This window comes from Psammomys obesus, unplaced genomic scaffold (assembly GCF_907164565.1).
Source record: "Psammomys obesus unplaced genomic scaffold, mPsaObe1.curated_primary_1811, whole genome shotgun sequence".
NCBI classification, from domain to species: Eukaryota; Metazoa; Chordata; class Mammalia; order Rodentia; family Muridae; genus Psammomys; species Psammomys obesus.
The window spans coordinates 548698-569097 of NW_026596463.1; the positions used below are offsets into that span (position 1 = coordinate 548698).

At 43.4% G+C, this 20400-nt stretch overlaps 1 protein-coding gene across 3 annotated transcripts in view; it reads left to right on the forward strand.

Moving 5' to 3' along the window:
- The window catches only part of Lhfpl2 (LHFPL tetraspan subfamily member 2), a 143687-nt gene that overhangs the window by 61959 nt on the left and 61328 nt on the right, over positions 1-20400 (forward strand). For 2 of the 3 annotated variants that reach the window (XM_055598455.1, XM_055598456.1), the window contains exon 2: positions 6795-6850. The exons of the other annotated variant lie outside the window; for it this stretch is intronic. The gene's annotated coding sequence lies outside the window, so the exon portion shown is untranslated. The remainder of the gene's footprint in view (positions 1-6794; positions 6851-20400) is intronic. 3 annotated transcript variants of the gene reach the window in all.

The window sequence follows — 20400 nt, forward strand, 5'->3', positions numbered from 1 at the left end:
CCTCTCTCCATCCCTCTTTGGTTTCTTTATTTTCAGAAGATAAGGCATTTTCAAAGGTAAGCCCGTGTGTGTGTGTGTGTGTGTGTGTGTGTGTGTGTCTCGGTGGTGATATTCTTGAGTGAGCTTTCCCTGAGGAAGGAAAGATTTCGGACACCCAGGAGGAGCCCTGCAGGCAGCACAAGTGATTAGTAGGGTTGGAAACCCTTGGAGATGTACACAGACCTCTGGAAGGCAGTTCATAGATTAAATAGGTTATTTCCTGGAGTCCAAGGGATTTATACATGATGGCCATCATAGATGTGCCATCTCTACTTGTGGAGTCTGTGCCTTTGCCTTTGTGTACCTTTGCTTGGAAATGTTTTTAATGAGTAAATATTATCTGTTTCCACTTTTAATCTTGGCATCTGTTTTCACTTGAAGTTTATGCCTGGGTTTGGAATGCAGACTGCTGGGAAGTGTTAAACAGAGAGGCCTGTCAACACTGAGAGTCCACGGTACTCACCTCGGTCACCTGTCTGCTTTGGCACATTCCCCAGGCGTGCAGCAGTCACCTGTCTGCCTGTAGCAACATGTGTCTGTCCAGTGGAAATCACCTGTTTTGAACAAGTAGTTGGAGTGTTTGGTGAAGTAGACACGTTGTTGTTGCTGGACAAATCAACAGTTTGCATTGCAAAATGATTATATGTTTATAGGCGAGGATACAAAAGAGGCAGAGCTATATAAAGTTATTATCTCTGGAGGAAGGCTTTCAGAAATACTATGCACACTGGCCCCTGTCACTCTGCCCTGACCCAAACCAAAGAACTGTTTTAGGATAGAAGTTCATGGTCCAGATAGATACTGGCATTTTGGAGACATGCCCATTTTAAGTTTCTCCTCCTATTATGCAGTATAATCCTTATCCCACCCCCTTTGCTACCTGCTGGTTCATGCCCTCTTCCTCTACTTTCTCCTTATTCCATGAGTCTTGTAGCCATCTTTGCCTCATCATTTTTTCTCCACTCCTCATAATCCAGTGTTTCTTTCTACCCCATGCCAACTCTTTGGTGCAAAGTCTGTAGGAATTATGACTGTAGCAGTCCTTTTTTTAATTCATGTTTCTTGCTCAAAAATTTAAATATTTATGAACTTTCTACTGTGTTCCATGTGTTATATTGTTTTCAAGAGGTGGAGAGAAGTAAGTTAGACTTATTTTATTCTCATGAGTTTATAGCTAATTATTAGGAAAGGCGTCATGGTCATGTGTCTGAACTATGATCCCACCTATATGTAAACACCTATAGTGTGATGCCCAAACATGCTATGTTAAACCACAGTTCAGCTGAGTCCCATTCGTTGCTGACACATGCATAGGTTGTTCTGGGTGTCTAGATAGTGCATAGCAGATGTACTCTCCAGCAGCCCCATGTTTGATCCCAGGAGTTTTCCAGTCCTTAAGAGTAAAAGGAAGTGTTCATGATTTTCAGATTTGACCTGGAGTCCACAAAGTCTTGAAATTGAGTCATACAGCTCTGCTGCGGAGTGGCAGGGCAGGCGCTGTGGAGGTTCGAGTTCCCAGCATTTCACATGAGTGAGCACAGCCAGCCCTTGGCAGCCGGCCACTTACTGTGTTTGGTAGACAGGTTCCTGAAACTTGACCCTTTCACATCTTTCCTTGAAATCCTGCAAATGTCAGCATCCCTCCAGCGACTGACCTACTTCTTTTCTTTTTTCTTTCTTTCTTTCTTTTTTTTTGAACACTGTCAAACACAAGTGTGAGTTGGTTGTAGACTACGCAGAGTTGATACTTCAGCGACTCCCATCTCTTTTCTTTAATAACTACCAGGCTGATCTCTGAGCCACAGTTTATGCTTTGGACACAGAACTGGGGCACTGTTCTGTGTGTTTGTTATGCTGAACTGCCCTTGAAACTTCTTGGAGAAACTTCTCCAAGCATTTGTTGTACCAACAAAGCCCAGTAAAGTAGACTTGGATAATTATCCCTCCGGTTGACTCATGTAAACAGAACCTTAAAGAGCTTTCCCGCTGGGACTGTAATGAGCTGTTCTTTGTAAGGGAGAAAGGGTAGTCTGTTAGAGGATAGGAGCCATGAGCATGTTTTGCTGTTAGCTACTCTCCTTTAGTATTTGCCTCCATACTTTGTGTCTTCCAAGTACATTTAAATATGTATGGTGGTTCAGAGCATCACATCCTGATTGTTGAAGAGTTGTCTCATGAAAATTGACTAATCTAGGAGGGCTGTGGAGGTGGGCACTGTAAGAACCAGGCTTCCCGCCCTAGAGCCCTTGGAAGGCCAGGCATGGCAACACACATTTATAATTCATTTAGTGACATGGGAGGTGGAGACAGGAGAGTCCTTGGAAGTTTGCAGGCCAGGAAGTGGACTGTGCCAAGGCAGAAAACGGGGACTAATGCCTGAGGGTGTCCTGGGACTTCCACACATGTATTGTGGCACATGCGTATAAACACACACACAGAGAGAGAAAGAGACAGAGAGGCAGAGACAGAGAGATATTTTACTGTAAAGAGAATATTTTATTTTGAAGCATAGATTGTTACATATAATTTTGTGACTCAGTTTAAACTGCTCAACTTCCTATCCTGAAAAGTGGAAATAATGAATGACGTGTGTCTCCTCCAACGCTGCAGTCCACTCTTGCACTTAGCCTGGCTCAGGTGAGAAACTACTGAATGGGGCTCTGCAGATGCGCTGTGGAGCGCCTGCCTTTGCCAGGGTGGGTGGAATGAACTAGCTCAGGTTTCAGGAAAAGGCTCCCTGTTCAGGGACAGTTACTCAGACTCTCCCTCTCTGCGGCTTCTGTGATCATGAACAGCTGCATCTTAACCACCTCTGAGACAAACCCAACCACTGTGGGCAGCTCTGTTTCTTACTGAGTTCCATTTTCATTAGGCTGAAATGTATCCTGGGCAGTTTTCACTCTACAGTTCTACTTTTACAGAGCAACATGGAGCAGTTTAGATTGGGGCATTTCAAGTCCTAGCAATCTGAAACAGAGAAAGGGGTCTTACAACTCCACTTCCTGTTTCTCACAATTCACTAGGGTCAAGGAGTGCTGGTGGCTGTCATGTGACTGCTGTGTGTGCTCACAAAGGACAGCTATTGTTTCTCCCTCCTGTTGCCTGCCTGAAGAAAAACAGGGGCCTCTGCAACCCAGATGCAGGTGAATGGAAATGCTAACCTTTTAACTCTCAATGATAACAACTGCAGTGGTTTTCAAGTTACGTATGATGCCTTCTGGAATAAACAGTGCCTCCGTTTATGGGGCTATAAATAGTTTAAATAGTCAACCAAACCAATAACAAATAAAAACATAGGTGAGAGAATGGTAACTAATGAAGACAGACATTTTCACTTTTATAGGAGCCTGTGTTTAACAGCCATTAAGTAGAAAAAGTTGAAGTGAAATAATGAAAAAAATGGTGGCGTGGCAGAGTGTTAATACCTCAGTATGACTGTAAGCTGTGAGAGGGCTCAGAGTGTCTCCTCAGTGAGCAGAGGCATCAAGCACTGGCCACACGGAGTTAACATCTTCATTCATAGAATCTGTAACAAAGGCCAGCTGCTAGAGAGGCAGCGCTGGCCACAGAGCCCAGCATCCTGCCATCTTCTGACCCTTGTTGCCAATGAGTGACTTGAAGGACCAGACTTTACAACTTAGAATTGCATTTCCCTCCACTTTCAAGTGAGGCTTAACTTTTCTCCTCTCACCTGTGCGAGTTTTTAGGATTAAATGTGAATATTAGTTTGGATCTGAGTATTAACGCTGCTGCTTTGGAGTTTTGGAAAGTTCTGTAATCTCATCTTGAAGAGGGAGGTTGTACTGGTGCCCCTCCCAAGGCTTTAGTGAGAAGTAAATAAGTAGATTCCCATGTAGGACATAAGACAGAGCCTGGCATGTAATGCCTAGGTGCTACTGATTATCTTTTGTCAATCTTGAAGGCTATGTGACAATGTATTTTTAGTATCTTCTGTGTTTTTGTTTTTGTTCTTTTTTTGAAGAATAAAAATAGCACCTTAAGGGGCTGAAGCAATGGCTTGTCAGTTAAGAGCATGTGCTTCTCCTGAGTTTACTTCCCAGCACCCACATCAGGCTTATAGCCTCCTATAACTCCAGCTCCAGGGTATCTGATGCTCTCTTCTGGCCTCAAGAGGCACTGTACTGCATTCAATGCACAAAAACTTAGACACAGAAATACACATACAAACACAACTTAAAATATTTTTTAAAAGAGAGATATACACACTTATAAATGTGGTCATTAAATAGTCACACATGGTGTACATTCACACACACACACACACACTTACACCCCTACACTAACTCTTTAAATAATGTCAGCATCTTATTTACCAAGCAAACCTAGAGGTTTAATTGGGTTGGCTAATCTTTCCGAGCCTCTTGATAGGACTTTGTCAAGAAAGTTTAGTCATGACACTGAAGACTTACTCCTAATTGCCACTTGTCCTCAGAGCTTTGCATTAAGTGGATTTCTTCTAGGAATTATTGTTACCAGTCTTGTGCGTTTGGACAGCTGTGGGTGGGAATTAGTGTACTATTATAGTCTTGAAACTTGGCTGGTATCACATATAAAATAGGGAATTTAAAAAATGTAGTTGACTTTTAGTGGTACTAAGATTGTAGTACTTCTGTGCCTCATTTAGAGTTTAAGGAGTATAAAATGTTGATGAAGGCCTCTACTTGTCAAAGGCCCATTCACAAGAACCCTAGTGATTTGTTCACAGAAAGCATATCCTGATAAACATGCTGATGAAGACTTACTATGACTTCCCCTAATAAAGTGGTGGGGAATGCTTAGAATGTAGCTAGCAATTAGCTTACAGAGAGCCATTGAGTAAAGAAAAAAACTTTAAAGCTATTATAGCTAAGAACTTTATAGATGTAAAATTATTTTATATATTAATTGTCTTAGTATGTGAAACCCAGGTTATTATTGTACAGTGTTTTCAAATTCATTTTTTAGCTAAAATTACGTTTTCCCTTAAAAAAAGAGACATTTGTAATTTATGCACATGAGTGTTTTGATTGCACGTATGTGCAATATGTGTTGTAGATGCCTCTTCCCAGGGCACTGTGCCCCCTGGAACTGGAGTTACAGACATTTGTGAGCTGCCTTTGGTGCTGGAAACGAAACCCTAATCCTCTAGAAGAGCAGCCAGTACTATTAGCTATTGAATCATTGCTTTAGCCTCCTATTTTTTTTTTTTTCTTTTTCTTTTTGAGAGAAAGACACCTTTGAGTCACCGCTGACTCTTCAGTCTCAGGAACAGTTGCATTAACATGGGTTCTGCTGATACTAATTTACAGCAGGATATAAGCATGGGCATTTATATATCACTATTGCAAATTTCCATTGTCAGTCCCATCTGAAAGTTAATTATACAGCATGGGCATGTGCACTTTCTGTGTCCCTCTTTAATGGTGCAATTGAGGCTGTTTAATATTTTGTTTGATCACTCACATATGGAAGTTAGTATATTTTTTCACTCATACTTAGTACATTTATTCACTAGTGGTTATATATTAAATACTTATTGAACTCTAAGTTCTTAATTTCTAAATATCTACTTTTATACACTATTATAGTCTTTCATAATCTTTTTGCTTTCAGTGAAGAAATAACTTTTAAATATGCAAAGAGAAGAGGTTAATGTTACATGCTAGTCATTTAATTTTACAGGATTTTGCATTAAGGAATGCCAGGTTTCTATCTAGGAATGTAATGCATGTTTCTGTAGAGTTAAAAGGAAACCTTCAAGTGTAAAACCATATGTGCCAGGGCATAATTCTTAACCCTGGGTTTGTATGACCTAGGAAAACTTCAACAACAGCTTCTCATTTGTTAGTGGGCATAGTTGCCTGGGAAGATTGTAATATGGTAACAGTGTAAGAGGTATAATACATTTTAAGGTACGGGATCTATGACGCTTTATTTTAAAAATTATTCCATTTACATTTAATGTTCCAAAGCATTGCTAAACAGATATTTGGTGATCTGTGTTTTCTGAACTTATTTCTAGACATACCATTTTTCACAGGTTACCTAAAAGATATTGAAATGACCAGAAGGGCCATAAAAAGTGTGGTGGTGGTGCACACTTTTAATCCCAGCACTTGGGAGTCAGAGGCAGACAGATCTCTGAGTTCGAGGCCGGCCTGGTTTCAGGGCTACACAGAGGAACCCTGTCTTGAAAACAAACAAACAAACAAACAAACAGAAAATAAATGATCAGAAGGAATACTTGATTTCTGAATCTGAATAATTCTTCCCAATGTTTTTGTTTGTTATGCTTTTAGTGTTCACTTTTTCATTTTCCTAGTTTTTAGAAAATATCTTTGTCAGTTTAGCTTTAAAATAAGTTGGAGTAGCTGGTTAGAAATCCTCACAATTTCTTATTCCTTAGTTTATTCTATACTGCCTTGTCTTACATATAAAATGGTTTTATTTACATATGCATTTTGAAGTTGGTCCCTTTATGAGGAGAAAGGAGGGTATGTGAATCAGTGCATGGTAGACTTCACATTCATTCCCATCTGCCCCCTCCCCACCTATGGGTTGGACCTTGGGTTAATGATTTACTCTTCCCAGGGTGAAGTAGCTGTGTTCTAATTCAAGTTGCATTGTTGATGTGGAGATCAGTATTTGAAGAAGCATCACATTTTAATGAGATATAAAATTGCATGGTGGGTTTTCTTCGTACTTTAAACAAGTATCTAATGTTTTGTTCAATTTGTTCTGTTTTGTCTTTCTAGGTGGTGCTTTTCTGAAGTTTATCAAGACTTCTCAGCATTACTGCGGAGATAAATAGGTAAATGCAATCAAAGGTCCTCATTGCTTCTTTTTGTCTTGTTTTGTTTTTCAAGACAGAATCTTATTATATAGCCAGCATAGTCTTGAAACTCACAACAATCCTTCTGTCCCATCCCTTTGTGTGGTAGAATGACAGGTGGGGTCCATTGTGTCTAGATTGAAGTTATTGTTAGAAGCATTTTTGAGAAAGGGCTAGCTTTTTACATTTTGGGGACCTTGCCTGGTATCTTAATTATTTTTCTTTTGCTATGATAAAACACCACAACCAAGGTGACTTATAAAAACTTTTTAGTTTAATTGGCTGACAGTTTCAGAGCATTCATATGGTGCAACAAAGACATGGCAGCAGTAATAGCTGAGGGCTCACATTCTTATCTGCAAGTAGGAGGCAGAGAGAAATAACAGCCTGGTGTGAGGTTTGGAAACCTCAAAACTAGGTCCCAGTGACACACTTCCTTCAACAAGGCCACACCTCCTAGTCCTTCCCAAAGAGTTCCAACAAGTAGGGACCAAGCATTCAAACATAAGAGCCTATGGGAGGCCACTATAATTCAAACCACCACACTAGTGGTGAGCACCAGTTTGCTAGGCTTGATGCGCCACTTGGGTAACATCAGTTATCATCATGAAGAACTCATACTGAAGTTGAATAAGTGGCATTGAATTTAATACTGTATTTTTTTCTTCACTTCTGATCTGCTTTTTTCTGTCACTGCTCAGGAACAAGTTTAAGAGATCTGCATTGTGGGAGAAGTCTTTCCCTTTTAGCCTCTCTGTAGACGATTTCAACTCCTCTATCATTTCTCTGAGAAGGGGGGAGTAGATGTGGCCAATTTAAATATCGCAGACTTACTTCTTGATGATCACTCACCCAGGGGGATTGCCAGAAAGAAAGTTGGAAATGATTCAGTCGCAGGTGGTGGATGACTGAGTAGATTTTAATCTCCCAAGGTCGCCTTTGAAAATCTTGGCAGTAGCAGTTGAGTAGCCCTGTGCAGCTTGCATTTAGGAAAATCAAGGCAGTGGGTAGTTGAATAACTGTCTCTAAACATTGATCCAGTTCAGTTTTCAAAAGGGAGAGGCCTGTTCGCCTCTGTTCTCTCAGGGCCCTGTCAGTGTTGGAACCTTGGCAGTGAGCTTAGATCAAAGCAGCCAAGGGCCCAGTGTAGATTCTGGTCCAATTGATGACTGCAGGGCCTGCCACGTGCAGAGGGTTTCTATGGGGCATTGCTACAAATACCATCCCCTTTGTAGAAAAGCCATTGTTCTGGTTTACAGGTTTTGAGAAAGGAAGTATTTTCTTGTGTTCTATATTTCGCTAATGACTTCTCAAGTGTTACCAGATTCTAGCGCACACTCTTTTAATGAGAATTGCAAACTCTTGTGAGTTATGAAATGATTTGAGCAGCAGCCTTCTCATGGGAAAGCAAGGTCTGGCTTGAGACAGGTGGTATCCTGGGCAGGGTAAATGTTTGCACCTTATCAAACTGCCAATCTTTAAATATCTGTTCCATATTTATTTAGTAGAGGTGAGAGAAGCTAATAGAAAGAATTAAATCAGACATGGTAGTATATACCTGTAATCATAGGAGGTAGAGGCAGAAAAGATGAGAATTTCAAGGTATTCCTTGACAACGAGTTAGAAGCTAGCCTGGCCTACTTGAGATCCTGTCTCAAAAGTGTGTATGTATGTACATATATGTTTGTATGTGCATATATATACATACATGTGTCTACATACACATACATATAACACATGTAACACCCTTTTCTCTGTGTTAAAGAGACTTATTGCACAGAATATTTTAAACCAGGTATTCATAAATTGTTTAGAATTTGGCTGGTGATATCAGTCTGCCAGGCATTTTAGATCCAGAATGTCAGGTGCCTGTCATCCAGGTGATGGTGGCGTGGCAGGGCCAGGCAGTGAGGTCTGTGTTTGCTCATATCTTCATTCTGGGGAAGACATGCTCAGCAGGAGGGGATCTGTGCTGTGAGGAACCATGTGTTTTCACTGAATACACCATGTGTATTCAGAGGGGCCATCTGCTTGAGTTCCCAGGAACGAGAGCCAGGCCATGCTGCCCAAGGAGTCATGTGAAAACTCCGGCTCAGTGCCCCACAATTTCCATGTGTTGTGCTGGCGGCTGACTTGCTCACTGTGAGGTGTCACCCTGGATCACTGCTGGCCTAGCCTATTTAATCCTGCTCCGGGGAAAAGCCAGGTCCATTTTCCAGTGCCTCGAGAAGCCAAGTCATGTTTGCCATTGAGATCCGCCGTAAAACCAGCCCCTCCACAAGCAGCTCTTGTGCAGAAAGAACAATTGCAGTTTGATGTGACTCCGGGCATCAGCTGTCCTCACCATACGCTGGACACACATGGGCTGGGATCCCAGCAGAGGGACATGTGGCTGCGTGCCCAAGGCAGGTTTTAAAACTTCCTGTTCTCCACCTTTGTACTTGGGGATGGCTTCTTCCTTCTCACTGGTTTGGGAGGTTGATGGAAGTAGAGAGGGAGGCGTGGGTATTAGTGTCCAGTGTCCTGTACCCGGCTCCCTGACACCAGGTACTGTGGAGTGTTGCATGGAGATGAGAGAATAACAACCCATTCTCTCAGGCTCCCACTGAGCCTGAATAAATGTCTCACCTCCCACAACTCCTTAGCAGAGAGGCAAAGTGTCCCAGCTCTGCTCTGCTCTCAACCCTGTGGGAATTGTGGGAAGGCTTTAAAGAGGGCAAGCTGAAGTATATATTTAACATCAGAAGACTTATTTTAGCAAGTTTTCTGGGCCTGCTTATACTTAGGTGTGTAACCTTGACTGAGTTCTTAACATCCTATCTGCCCCCCCCCCCCCGTGTCACAGGCTGCTAGGAAGGCAGTTAGGATGTGTATGTGTGCCTATCAGGGTGTGGGGAACTAACACCTAGTGAATCTTTAGAACTATGCTCCTAACTATGTCACAGGAAAACGGAGGAGCCCTTCCTGAAGAGTGCCCGTGGTCTGAAGTCCATTGAGTTTGAATCTGGCTTCCTGAGCTGCCTGTGGCACTGGTTAGGCTTGTTTGGTCAAGGGAAGATACTCTGACTAGGTAGAGAGTAATCACACAGGGGCCACCATCTCTGGAGACTGTACCGTGAAACTTGGTCTTCTTGGATTTTTCTTCCCAGTTGGAACTGAGTGAACTAGCGAGGTGTAATGTACTCAGCCAGGCAGTAGCCACACCCCACACGGAGGCTAGGCCTTTGAAAATGGTAGAAGCCGCAGAGGCGCTGCATTTTTTAACTATTCAATTCCCATCCTTAGAAAGCTAGCACAGAGAATTAACTTACACGGAATTAACTGGGAACCTTTCAGCGCCTTTAGAACAACCTGGGTAAGCAGACCTGGCTTCTCAACTCTAAATCTCATGACAAATATCCCCTTAGCTAGAAAGGTGGTTTCTCCTTGTGTACTTTAGCTGTGATACTGCTTATGCTGTTAACTTGTAACTGCAGTGTAGACCTCATTTATATAATCAATCTGTTAGTAGTTAAAGGGAACAGAGGAGTGTTTATTTGGTAAGTGACAGTGTGACAACTTCCTTCCTTGACTAAGTGTGAATTGAACCAACTACCTCATTTCTGTAATAATGATAGTCATATTTATGGTTTGAAGAAGGCCATCGAAATCATGAAACAAGTAGAAATTTTAGAGTTATGATTTCTCTTAATTATTTTGTATGAATATATGTGCATATTTACACGCGATTCTTTTTTCTGCATGTAGGGCTGCATACCATTTGTGTGCCTGCTATAGAAGGAGGTTGGAAGTGGGCATCAGGGTCCTCCAGATCTGGAGGTACAGACATTTTTGAGCCACCATGTAGGTGCTGGGGATCAAACCTGGGTCCTCTGGAAGCGCACCCAGTGTTTTTAAGTGCTAAGCCATCCTGTCCAGTGCACACCCTCCACACTTCGTTAACACTGAGATAACATCTTGGTGTTCTTTGATAAGGTCCTCTGGCTACAAAAGCCTAGTAGGGCCTCTGCCCCTCTGTCTATGAAAAGTACATTTCCTCAATAAACTACACCTTTTAAGAGGAAGGTCTGAACCTTTTAGGGTGCCCTCAGTGACTCGGTATGTTGTTGACAGGGTTTCTGTGTGTAGCCTGGCTGGCCTTTACTACCTTGGTAGACCAGGCTGGCCTCAAACTCAGAGATCTACCTACCTCTGCTTCCCAAAGTGCTGGAAAATCATGTGCCAACACACCCAGCCCTGGGAAGCTTTTCACTTGGATGATCGACCTTTTCAGTTGCTGTGTGAAAGGAACCTGTGTTAGTTACTTTTTCATCATTGTAACTAACACTGCTAGGATCAACCTAAGGGCACTGATAGGATCAATCTAAGGGAATTTCTGATATTTCAGTCCATTGTGGGGCGGAAGACCAAGCAATGTTCATGTCCCAGAAGCGTGAGGCAGAAGCTGGTTCAGAGCATGGAAAATAAAGACAGATAGCAGGCTGGAACCCGGGACAGGTGTGTCTATCAGAGGCCCGCCTTCAGTGACCTCCTTTCACCAGGCCCCTCCTCCTGTTGATTCTGTAGCCTTCCAGATGGTGCTGCAGTTTGAGAACCAGCTCTCAGAACATGAGCCTGATGGGGGCACTTCAGGTTCAAACTGTAACAGAAGTAGATGACCAGACTTCCTCTCACAAAGTGACCATAAAATGCATGAATGACTTTATATGGAACTGGCTACCATTGCCAGATTCTTATTTTGTGGCCATGTACTGAAAAGACACAATGTAGGGTAGTGTATCTGCATATGCTTTACTTATTTTTTCTTTAAAGAAATCATGCTTTTATTCCAAACCCCAGTAATCCCCGCTCATCACTACAGAGGGCAATAGCATGCCTCTGAAGCCCCTGGCTCCAGCCCCGCAGACTCGCTCTCTGCTCTGAGAATTTGTCATGATTTCCTAAGTGAAACTGACTTCCTTTGAATTAAGTATTGATCTCACCTGCATCTCCATTTGTGCCAGTTCCATCACCAAGGTAACATTTTTATAATCTTGCCCTCTCTAGGGCTCCCTGCTGGGTAAACGACTAGTCATTCAGTGGTACTACCTTTCCAGATATGCCTGGCACTACATTCCCCAAGCCACAGGCCAGCCACTCACCGTGTACCACAGGCAAGGGTCTCTAACACTCTAGGAAAAGCTCTTCAGGCCAATTGGAATCATGGGCACACTGTTAGGTTTGCCTGATCTTGAGACAAGTTATTCCGCACACAGCCAAATAGCGTCAGGCGTCCAACGCTTGCAGCTTAACGGCAGCACCAGCTCAGGCTGTCTCCGCTCTCCATGTGTGAATCTAGCGTGGTTCCTCTGAAAGAGCTGGTGCCCTTGTTGCCTGTGGAACTCAGACATACTGTCTATGCCCAGCCTGTGTCAGTGACCCAACAGAGTGAACTGCAGTCCACTTTTCTCGGTATGTACGGAGCACCTGGAGTAGGAAGACCGTAGTGGGCACATGGTTCCATAGACGCCTCCTTATTCAGTCAGAATCATCAGTTTGGGGTCATTCACAGCCTCCCGTCAGGTATTTTGAAGGCTCCATGAAAAAAGGGGGAGATGAAAGACCTGGAGGGAACAGGAGCTCCACTAGGAGACCAACAGAACCGAAAATTCTGGGCACAGGGGTCTTTTGTGAGACTGATACTGCAGCTAAGGACCATGCATGGAGCTAACCTTATAAATATAAATGAATAAATGCTTGGGTGAGGGGACAGTGCATAGCAAATCACATGGTAAAACCGCATGGATACACTGTCATCTAGCTGCTGTGAATTTTCTGTGTGGTACAGCTGCATATTTATACCATTTCTATATCTTAAGGTAAAGCTAGATTAAACCTGCCCAAGGGTCATACTTGAGTCTCCTTTGGTGCCACAGAGCACTGAGGTACACTCTTAAAGCCAAGCAAGCAGCCTTACACTGTTACTGTTGTGGTTGGACCATAACTGCCAAAAGATATTAGTGTCGGTCCCCGCCCACCTGCGCAGAGCACCCACGTCATGCAGAAAAATGGAAGCAAGGCACAAAAAGCGCCTGGATTGTAGAGGTTGCTGCTCATGGACCAGTTTCTGAGAATATCTCTCCTTTTGTTTTTTTTATATTTTGTTTTGATTGTTAACAATGTCTGCATGTGTGTGGGTATGGGCACATGAAAGCAGTGCCCACTGAGGTACACAGAAGAGGGCGTCAGATCCCCTGGAGCTGGAGTTGCAGGTAGTTGTGTGGGGATCCTCTGTGAGCAGAGAGCTCTCTAGCCTGAACTGTCTTTTCTTTAGCAGTCTCTTTGTCCCTGTGTTGGATAATTTTATGTCAACCATACACATACACAAGTCATCAGAGAGGAGGAAACCTCAAATAAGAAAATACTTGTGTAGGATGGGGCTGTAGGCAAGCCTGTAGAGCATTTTTCTTAGTGATTGACGGGGGAGGGCCCAGCCCACTGTGGGTAGACTATCCCTGGACTGGTAGTCCTGGGTTCTATAAGAAAACAGGCTGAGCAAGTTTGCCAATATTCAGCACTTCTCTGTGGCCTCTGCATCAGCTCCTGCCTCTAGGTTCCTGTCCTGTTTGAATTCCGGTCCTGACTTTCTTCAGTGATGGGCTATATTCCAGAAATGTTGGCCAAATAAGCCCTATTTTTCCCCAACTTGCTTTTGGTCATGGTGTTTTATTATATCAATAGCAACCCAAACTAAGGCACAGTTGAGCTCCTAGTCTGCTACAACTTTACATTTGGTTGCTTTTGTGTGTGCATTGTTAGCATTTCTCCCCACCATGAAAATGTCCTTACTTAAAAAGCATTTTACTAGTTTACTGTTTCATTGTATAGATTTAAATCAACTTAAGCTTCTTTTTTACATTTGCGTTGTTTCTTACTTTATAACCATTAATTATAAACTTTAAATATCCTTTTTAAAAATAGCATTGTTCAATTATCAAAATGTTTCCAGGGGGCCTGGAAAAATGGCTCCGAGGTTAAGAGCACTGGCTGCTCTTCCAAAGATTCTGAGTTCAATTGCCAGCCACTACATGGTGGCTCACAACCATCTATAATGAGATATAGTGCCCTCTTCTGGCGTGAAGGTGTATATGCAGACAGAACATTGTATAGATAATAAATAAATAAATCTTAAAAAAAAAAAAAGTTTCCAGGAAAGTTAGACCTTAATTGGTTTGTTGCTTGGAGGTTGTGGCACAGGCCTTTAATCCCAGCACTCGGGAGACAGAGGCAGGTAGATCTCTGATTTCTGAGTTCAAGGCCAGCTTGGTCTACAGATTGAGTTTCAGGACAGCTGAAGCTACACAGACAAACTGTGTCTCAAAAAACAAAGAAGAGGGTTTGGTTTATGAAGAGGACATTGGATATAAGGTGACAATGCTATTTTATTTTATTTTTTTAATGTGTGTGTGTGTGTTTTCAATAAAATTCTGTTCAAAATATTCCATCCCATAAGCTATAATTGGCAAACTCCCATTGGTTAACAGATGGAAGGGTGGGGAGTGGTAGAGAGTAGAAGTTCTTTTTATGTGAGCACCGGAAACCATGTTAGACTCAGCTCTTCATGCTGAGTGGCAAGTACTCTGTAGACTGAATCACCCTGCCCTGGGTCCTATTTACAAAATTTTTATATGAAGTAAACTTTAACTACTAATATACCATTTATAGAAACATTTTTTTAGGCAACTTGCTTAGTTTAAAACAGAAAACACCCTGAAATTATATCTGGTGCACATTACTGAGGTAAGATGCCCTCACAGCGTTAGGAGGCTTTTGCCTTGAGGCCTTAACATTTTTTCTGCGGGTCTTAATTATTTCCATATTCCAGTATGTATTGTTTTGGTCATATTGGAATTATCCCTTATTAGCTAGTTTTTTTAGTTTACCTCCCAGGGATCTCAGGCAAGAAATACAAATATTTTCATAAGATTCTTTGAGGGAATAAAATTAATAGTTTTGAGAATGAAAAATACAGTGACTTGTCTCCTAAGAAGTAGAAGACTTTATTAAGATAGCAAAATATCCTTCCCCAGGGTTTTTGTATTTTTTAAAGAGCTTATTGGAAATGTGGTGCTGGAAAGAATAAGAGGAAATTTAATACCATGAGGTTGGAAACAGCCCCTGAAATCCAGTCTGTTTCAGAACACACATAATAAGTTAATTTGCAGAGATTCGGGACCTCTCAGTTCTCTTCCCAGGGCTGTCAGGGTCACTGTAATGGTGGCATAGAAAGGCCCCTCTATGGGGCTGTGGCATGGTGGTTTTCATGAATGAGACTATTTTCTATGCCTCAGGGTGGGGCATCCTGCAGGCTGCCTTCCTCACTGTACCAAGTGGCTTGAGGTCCTCAATCACAGTCACTTCTCCTGAAATGGGCAGTGCTATAAGGGGACCCTGTAAGATGTGTCCAAACGATGTTCAAATGATAGATTGTGCCACAGCAGCACAGGGGGCATAGTCTGAGACTAACACACAGAACCACTTGACAAAGCTGATTGGGGGTTAGTGTTTCCTAATCAGCCTTCAAAGATATAATAAGCCTTGAAAGGAAATTACAACATTTTCCCAAGCACTCAGATCTGGAAGAAAACAAAATCTGTCGGAAATGTGTGGCCAGCCAAGTTTGAACACAGACTTGATTACTTGGGGGAATTCCTAGGGAAGCAGAAAAGGTGGAGTCCAGTGCTGTCAGTGGACCTTGAAGGGGAGCTTCTGTGCCATATTGTTCTACTTGTTGTTACACTAATGTGCAGACCTTCCAATGTATCTTAACGTAGAAAGTGTCTCCTGTTGGCTGTTTCCTTCCTGTCATTTAGAGAAGAAGGGTAAGACTCTAGTCATTTTAGTAAGTTGTGTGATGCTGGGGGATCAAAGAATAGGGTGCTATCCTTGGACTTAAGAAGCTCCTGATCTGGCCAAGGGCAGGTAAGCAGAGGTGTGGCTGTGGCAAGCCAATTTACACTGGGGACAGAGGATGGAAGAATGAGCTCTTACCAGCTGAGGAAGGCATCCAGAACCAGGGCATACAATCTGGGCCTTGAAGCTTTTGCCTGTGGGTGGCAGGTAGAGATGAGTGTGAATGGCAGCTGAAGAAGGGCAGAAGTTTAGAGTGTGTCCGGGAAGCAGTGGTTTGGAGGAACTTGGACAGGAGGTGTGGGAGGCAGTTGTGATTGCCCCGAGCACCGTGTCCCTGCTTCCACCCTCTCTCCCGTGCAGACATCCACATAAGTACATGCACTGTCCATAGCTGAACTGTTTGTGTTGACTCGTACCCAAGTCTCTCAAACATTCTGCTATTGTTGTGACAATTTAGGTACATGGTGATGATGGTGCTTAGAACAGCTGCTGGGGTTCCTGGTGAAACCTTTTGGTAGTAATACTCACAGTTTGTACCTGGTGGCTGGTGAGTGAGCACTGTGGCTAGGGGTGCCTTCCTGAAAGCATGTTCATGAAGGTGGACAATATTATGTATAAACTATCACAGTTGACATTTCCCATGTGATTTCTTTCTCTTCAGAGAGTTTCAGCCAATTGGCATTGTGTTATTATTCAACTATATTTAAAGATCAACATTATTTTTAAAAAGTTTATGTGTATGCATATTAGCTTGCATGAATTTACAAGTACCACGTTCGTGAAAGGAGCTGAAGAGGTCCCTGAAGCTAGAATTACAGGCTGCTGTGACCCACCTGATACAGGTGCCAGCAAGCAGACTGCAGTCCTCTGTAAGAGCAGCGCACTGTGCGCTTTCAATGGCTGAGCCATCGCTCCAGCCCTGTAGTCAGCTGTAATTGATATCTATAGCCCGTGGGATTAATTGCTGATTTTTCTTAACTCCTCAGCAGAAGTTGCCTCTCTTCTTTTTTTTTTAACATTTAATTTTGTATGTATACAGTGTTCTGCTTACATGTGTGCCTAAGGCCAGAGAAGGGCTCCAGATCCCGCTATAGTTGGTTGTGAGCCACCATGTGGTTCCTGGGAATTGAACTCAGAACCTCTGGAAGAGCAGTCAGTGCTCTTAACCTCTGAGCCATCTCTCCAGCCCAGTAGTTGCCTCTTACTCACCCTTGATGTTGGCCATGGTGGTGGCCATTCCTGTTCTTAGAATCTCATAGTTTGTGGATTGAGGAAGGGAGCAAAATTGTTCCCTCATATCAGTGTTTCCTCATACTTCAGTACCCAGCTCAGTCCCTTTCCTCGAGCTTCACGCCTGTTTGTAGCTGACAGGATAGCTATCTACCTTAGGGTTATGAACTCGATGTGTGGTATCCAGGATGTGGGGCCTTTGCTCAGAAATGATGAGGAACAGGGGGTTAGGCTCCAGATCCCTTTTCAGGGCCTCTGAGGACGGCAGGTCAAGTCCCATCCCTCCAACATTTGGCCTGATGGAACTCTTGCTACTTAGGCGTAAAACTAGCCATAGGTCTGGGAATAGAGCCCAGTGGCAGAGGGCTTTTTAGCATACACTGGTCCCTGGCTTCTGTCCAAGAACTGCAACAAACAGAACCCTGCACAGATTTTGTTTTCATCCAGTCTCACAAAGGCCGTCAGGTGGCAGCTGTGGAACAAACAGCCACCTTGTTGATTTCCTAGCCACAAGGCACCCACAGTGCTTTCCTCTTAGGACTCCCTACTTCCTCTTTTATCATTTGTGGAGCGTTCTTCCCTCCCCAGCCCCCCTGGATTCCCAATTCCTCTTTAGATTCACTCTTATTCCAGCTTTTGAAATTACAGTTTGGCTTTCAGGATATGTTCTCATGATGATTTCAAAATATTTTACTTTGAAAAAAAATAATTGTGAAAATGGCTTGAATACAGTTGAGGAATGTGGTCACTGACTACTACATCTCTGAGTGAATCAAATCACTGTCAGTTACTGAATGAGTGTGAGAATAGTTAATTCTAATACGTGGCTCCAACAGCCAGGTGAGATGAGGTCCTCTTCGATGACTTTCGCAGTCACTCTTGCCAACATCAGAATAAGTGCCAAAGCATACAGAGTACTTCCTCAGCCTTGGATTCGGCACCCGATAATTCAGTGTGCTTTTTGGCTGTGTACAGACAGCCTCCTCTGTACACAGGGACAGAGGAATCGAAGCGACTTCCCTTCACTGTTCAGGTCTTGAGTGCTCTTGTGATAATAACCCAAATCTTGATTTGATTGAGCGCTCTCTGCCATGGTCTCATGACCAACGTAGTAAGCATTTCTCCCAACAGCATGGTGGTTATTGAAAGGCACCAATCGAGAAGCTGGTTCTGAAGATGGGCAAGACTTTTCCTTTCAGTTGGGGGTGGAGTGTATGGGAGGAACAGGCTGGCGGCCAAGAGGCTGGCAAATACAGTGGGCCTTTAGTGGCTGAAAAAACTCATTGGGCTCCTACTTGGCTATTGGTTATATAATTGTCACTGGATTTTGAAACTTACGAAATCTAACCACAGTGAATTCTATAAGAATCAATACTTCTGTTAGTATTCAGGTATATTCAGGCCTTGAATCTTTGTGAATACAAATTAGGAACACTTTTCTTCATGTCTGAGTGCCTAAGAGAGCTGTGGTATGATGGTCTGTATGAAGAATTTTAGCTGAGGGCTTGCCAGATTCTGGGCCCTCCTCTCTGGGGTGGAAAGTATTTTAGACACGTATGTGTTATCGAAGATGTTACATAAGAGAGCAAGACCAGCAAGGTGCAGTGGGAGCCTGTAGTCTCAGCACATGGGAAGGCAGAGGCAGGCGGATCTCCATAAGTTCAAGGCCAACCTGGTCTGCAAAGTGATTCCAGAACAGCCAGGGCAAGACAGAGAAACCCTCTTGGAAAAAAAAATAAACAAAATAAACAAACAAATAAAGTAAATTATTTTAAAAGGGAGAGAGCAAGACTAAGTCAGCTAAACCAGAACTGCTCCAAAGGTCTAGAATTCCTGAGCAGGCTATCCAAAACAGTATAGCAGGGAAATCGTCTTTCCCTGCTTCTGTTAATGGTTGAACAGAGTGGACAGGTTTAATTTTTATTGCTGGACTGTGTGAAGAATGCAGCTCCTTAAGGGTCAGACTCAGGACTCAGTTTTGTCCTGAGATTCCTTTGGTCTCAGAGGGACAGTGGCCATATCACAGCTCATGTCATTTGGACACAGTAAGGGAATATTGACATGGGGCTCATTTAAAATGGTCAAAGATTCCTTTTCAGCTTTTCCCATCTCAAACTAGTTAGTCTTGCATCCCCATCACTTGAGTCTGGGCTGGCCTTGTGACTTTATGGATAGGATATGACATACGTGCTGCGTGAATTCCAGAGTCTCAGTCCTGATGACATCAGCGCCCTCTGCTTCCACTGTCTTGAGATGTAGCTGAGACGTCCATGTGAGAACGCAGCTGGTCTAGCCTCAGAAGGAGGAGTACCTGCTGACAGACTGACGGTGAGATCAGGCTGAGGCTTCTGTGGGCCTTCTAGCACACTGGGCCTTCCCGATGGTAGGACGGGAGCAAGTCCAGATGAGACCAGCAGCCGACCCAGAGAATCGTGGTAAATTATCGCTGCCGGAAGCCGCTACTGCTGGAGGTACCTTGCTACACAAAAGTAGTTAATGGCTACCCTGACATACGCAATAACACCTGCCAGGAGCTCTGAAACCAGACAGAGAAAAGTATTTCAAATTCTAATCTGATGTTTTCTAGACTTCTCTGTATTATACCAAATTTCTAGACAGAGGTTTTTCAGAAACCTGAGTCTAGTGAATAGTTAACAAAAACATATGTTTGGCATGTAATGAACAGCACAAAAAATAGATAGATAGATAGATAGATAGATAGATAGATAGATAGATAGATAGATAGATAGAGAGTGAGTGACCCAGCAAAGTAGAGCTGGGGAAGGTGCTGCCTGGAAAATACTGGGAGAGGGCTCCCCCAAGGACTGTGTGACAGCTGCCTGTGAGGGTGACCACGTCAGTCACGGCTCATTCATACAGCATGATGAGATTTCAGTGGACATCCCACCCGCTGAAATCCACCCCATCCGCTGTCCAGCTGTAGGATGTGAGTGTTTCACATCCTACACTTTCCCATTAAGAGCAGGATTCATTATTCCTGACTCCAAAGGGGCAAAGCTGATAGCAGATGTCTCCAGGAGGGCTGTTTTCAGTAGGCACCTGGTGAAATGGAGAGGTAAGTGAGGCCAGGCCCAGCTAATGAGAGTCTGGGCCAGCAGCACCAGGTCCTCAAACATGACTTCTGGTGTTTGTCTTGGTGACTGAGACCCGGTGGCCCTGGCTAACATGGAATTCAGACTGTGGCTGAGTCTCCTCAGAGGTCCACACAGTTATGTCCAGGCCCTGAAGCAATCAGGCCAGAGGATCCAGGCGGCTTTACTCAGACCAGGCATGTCTGGGATAAGCTGGGAAGAAGCAAGAGAGCTCGAGGAATCATGGAAAAGACTCGCTTGGTCTTGAATCTTCGCCTTCTGTTATGGCCAGACCAAACCATCCCTCTTGGGATC